Source organism: Chiloscyllium punctatum, chromosome 6 (assembly GCF_047496795.1).
Source record: "Chiloscyllium punctatum isolate Juve2018m chromosome 6, sChiPun1.3, whole genome shotgun sequence".
NCBI classification, from domain to species: domain Eukaryota; kingdom Metazoa; phylum Chordata; class Chondrichthyes; order Orectolobiformes; family Hemiscylliidae; genus Chiloscyllium; species Chiloscyllium punctatum.
This window is the reverse complement of record NC_092744.1, coordinates 129,560,704-129,565,087: the sequence shown is the minus strand read 5'-3', so window position 1 is coordinate 129,565,087 and position 4,384 is coordinate 129,560,704. Positions and strand designations below refer to the sequence as shown.

At 40.1% G+C, this 4,384-nt stretch overlaps 1 non-coding gene across 1 annotated transcript; it reads left to right on the top strand.

The window, feature by feature from the left end:
- Positions 1–3,904: 3,904 nt before the first annotated feature.
- On the top strand, positions 3,905–3,986 carry trnas-gcu (transfer RNA serine (anticodon GCU)). The gene has a single exon. It is a non-coding gene; the product is annotated as a tRNA-Ser (tRNA).
- The last annotated feature ends 398 nt before the right edge of the window (positions 3,987–4,384 follow it).

Sequence of the window (4,384 nt, the reverse complement as noted above, 5' to 3'; positions counted from 1 at the left end):
CTTGGATGTTGCCTGACCTGCTGTGCTTTTCCAGTACAACACTCTCCACTCATTCATTATTACTCTCTCATTTCACACTACCAGGTTCATGCTGTCTGTTTGATTCTAATGAGCACTCTTTTCATGAACTGCGACAAAATCTGCCAATCTGGAACAAAAACAGAAATTGCAGTAAAATAACAGGTGAGCTGGCAGCATCTGTGCAGATGAATCACAGTTATTGTTTCACATCCATTGGGTCCGTCTCGCCACAGATGCTGCCAGACGTCATACAATGTTCCAGCAATGTCTGTTTTTGTCTGATTTTCAACATCAGCAATTTTTTTCATTTTTGTTTTCTTATTTTCTGCAAATATGATTTGGCTAAATATTACATTAAATGTTTTAAATATGACTGTGATGGTCCGGCCAGATTCCACCAGCCGGCTCCTTTTATTTGGTTCACGTGACCAATGCCTTTCCACTTGGTCACCGCGCCCTACAGCTGCACTGCATATAAATTGACAAAATTGTGGCATTCTCTCGGATTGTTAATCAGGAGCGAGATTGATTGAAATTATTGAAAACTTAACATAAACTGATAAAATAAGGGATGTAAAACGGGAAACTGAAAGTGAAAGAGAGAACAGCGAATGATAATTTCTTGACAAAACTGAAATATAATTGCTCAAGATTCAGAAAGTGCTTTCATCCGCAAACATACCATAATATGAAATGTAATTTTTGGGACAACCAATGCAAGCAGATAGCAAAATCTTAGTTTTAAAGTCTTGCTGCAACTGGTTTGGTTTGAATGAATGCAGACATGGGACTCAGTGTTGTAATGGTCTCCTAAAATGGAAAAGGAAATCCTTGCCTTCGAGGATACGTGGGGAATGTTCACTGATTCATCCCAGTATTGGCAGGACTGTCCTCTGGAAGCGAATGAGTAAAATATTTCAATGTTCCATGGAGTTTCGAATGAGTGGTGAAGGGAATGTCTCCATTCACAAATTAATCATTCAGTAGAATTCAATACAGGGACCCATGAAATGATGAACAAATTGAACAAGAACATGGACATACGATACACAATAGCTACGACCATTACTCTGTGAAAACTGTTGATTTCAGATCCACGGTGGCCTTTGGTGATGGCATTTACTGTCCAGAACCAGTCTGCACAGGATGACGGGAGACACACTATGAAGTATTTGAACATCAGTCACCTTTAGAAATAGCTGAGACTGACTCAGGACACGGGGATTTAGAGATGTTGGCCTTACAAACCTTTCAGACATTCCGTGGAAGAATAAAGGAAGTGATAGAAAATTTTCGTCTCCATGGAGACGATGTTCGTGAACTGGACAGATAGCAATTTACCTTATTAGAGATTATAAATAGAGGCGTCATTTTTAAAAAGCAAAGAGTTCACAGTGTAACTGTAAAATCTTATTGTCACACTCAGTGGGAACATTGTGTGTAATCCTTGTCCTCATTCTCCACCAAAAACATGTCAAGAAGTTAGAAAGTGCACAGACGCTGTTTCCTGGATAGCAAGATATTCGAAAGCCAAGTGACGTTGTTTACTGAGACATGAAAATATCAGAAAAGATACAAACGGGATTATAGAAAGAATGAAGGAGTTTATTCACGAGGTTTGGAAATGCTGGAGCAGAAACGCGCAAGTTTGATGTAAACAAATGAGATTTTCACATAACGCGAGGTTTGAATGAGTAAATCGGGAAAAGTCCCTCTTTCGAGTGAATCAATAACTTTCATTAGAGTTCGAAAAACATTAGTGAATGAATAAGAAAAGTTTGGATGAGAGTTTCTTCCCCTCAATAGAGTTATTTAAATCGTGAACGACTTTCCAGAAATAAAATGTAGAAGCTGAATTCAGAGTGTTTTAAAAGATACACGAACAAACGTACAAGGAGAGAATTTATCATTGAATGAATGTCAGTGTGGTTGCATAACGATTTCGAATTTTTTGACTTCAGGTACAAGACATTTCATGAACACGTACTTTCATGAATAAGACTGAGTATAACAAGTTCATGGATTGGTAAGGTGTGGCGTATTATTCGAGGTGAAACTCTGTAAATGGAGCTGATGTCGTAAAATAACTGCAGACAGAAGTTATATCCTAATGAGGAGGAATTGAATCGTCACTTGGAGACGCAACACCTACTTTAAAGATTTGACCACATTCACATGATGTTATGTACATTTCGTACATTCTTACCTCCACCCAAGAAATCCACCAAGAAGACTCTGTCGTTTTGTGTTGTTAACCCTCTGTACTTCTCTGCAGCACGCCATTTAAGATAAAATATGCTCAGACCAAAATTCAGTTCAATACAATATTCAAACGGTCCTATGTGAATTCTGTTTTTATTATTGCAATAACGTTTGTGAGTTTGCAACAAACTCTGTAACATGAAACCAGTTCAACATCGAAATTCCCGGAATTTAACGCAGTGCACGTGGAAACGTTATCCATCTGTTGAAAACACTCCTTCGGCTCTCTCTCCGCATATGTCTCTTCATGTTTTAGATACTTGCAGTATGTTTGTTGATCAAGGAGTCATTATCCAGAAAAGGTCGTTTCTCAATCCACAAACACGGGTATTTTCCCATAAACTTGGCTTTGCTCAATATCACCTTCTGTCTCTATCCCTCAACCCGACGATAAATTGAAGTTGCTCCATTTGAGGCTCAAAATTAAAACTTCGGTACAGCACACCCCGCTATACTGGAACAGAGATACCGTGCACTGGTCACCGTCAGCACAGGAACAACACATTAATGTTTACCTCCACATTCCTAGTTTTTCCTTAACGTTTGGGAAACCGACTTTCTCTAATTCCATGGCTAGTAACGGGGGTTATATGCTCATCTTCTCCAAAGGTTCTGTCCCCACGTGAGGAAAGTGGTGAGGTACTCATTGTAAAGATGGGTAGATTGATGAAATGTACAATGTCATCTTTTGCCTTCACTAACCCATGAGTTTTTTTATTTTGTTTTGCATCTGTAGAAATCTCAAAATCTTCATCTTTAACAGACTCAATGACAGGTCTCCATTGTGTCTCTGGCATCAACTTTCTTCCACCTCAGTCCGCTGTTTGGGAAGTGTTCCTGTTTTGGGAAATGCACTTCCCCGTGTGTCACCTGCTGCTCCCAGCATGCGCTCTGGAACTGCACTCATTTTCCTTCTTACACTTGCTCACTGTGTTGCTGTGATCATACAGTGACTTGGTGTCGCACGGCCCTGGAAAATGATACAGATCAAGGTTTTTGCATTGTTGAGTTCATTTGTCAGTTTAGCCTTATTTTGGATTTTGAAATTGTCTGTTCTGTACACAAGTGCATGTCAAAAACATCTGTGCGGTAGTTAGGTCTTCTGAATAATGACATTTAGCACTATGCACTCTCCTCCAGTCTGGAAAACAATTCCTCAAAGGCAATTTAATAGACAATAGACAGCAGGTTCAGGAGTAGACCATTCTGCCCTTCGAGCCAGCACCACCATTCATTATGATCATGGCTGAACATCCTCAATCTGTATCCTGTTCCTGCCTTATCCCCATAACCCTTTATTCCACTATCCTTAAGAGCTCTATCTAACTCTTTATTGAAAGAACACCTCCTGCTGTCTCGGGTTCTTCATTCCGTTGACTTCAAATCTTCACAGAATTCAACAGACCTTGTTACATAGTCATTTCCTCATTTTTGTTCAGATCCCTGTGTGCACAGTGTGACAGTGGGAGTGCACTTGCCCCACAACCCAGGGGTCAGACCATAGTCTTGGAACCGTACTGTGTTATTTCTCATTTCACCAACACCAGGGAGAAATATCTGCTGCTCTGCATAATTTACGCAATTCAATTATTCATAAGGTCATAACCTCCTTCGCGTCTGTGACGAGGTGGCCAAGCGGTTAAGGTGATCGACTGCTAATCCATTGTGCGCTGCACGCGTGGGTTCGAATCCCACTCTCGTCGCTGTCATTAACAGCTTTTCATGGTGCGGTTTTCAGATGATCGCAGCTGTTTCATTGAAGTGGAATTCCAATGGTCAGTTTATATGCATTGACGCTCTTACAAAATCTCAAGGAATTGTTTGTGCCTTTCGACGAAACTATATTGAAATGTAGTTTCCTTTGGGATAATGAAAAGAAACGCGATTTTCTTTTTCAAGTCAAGCTGCTGTGAACGTTTTTTCGTATGAAAGATATCCAGGAAAATCAAATACCGAGAGCTGCGAAGTGCATGTTCATGCAAAGGGATCTTAATGAATATTTTGTCAGATGAAATCTGGAGGACGTTGAGTAGAAGTAATTCATCCTGGTGAGAAGAGCACAGCGAAACAGCACGAAATAATGGAGATATTTCAAAGGGGC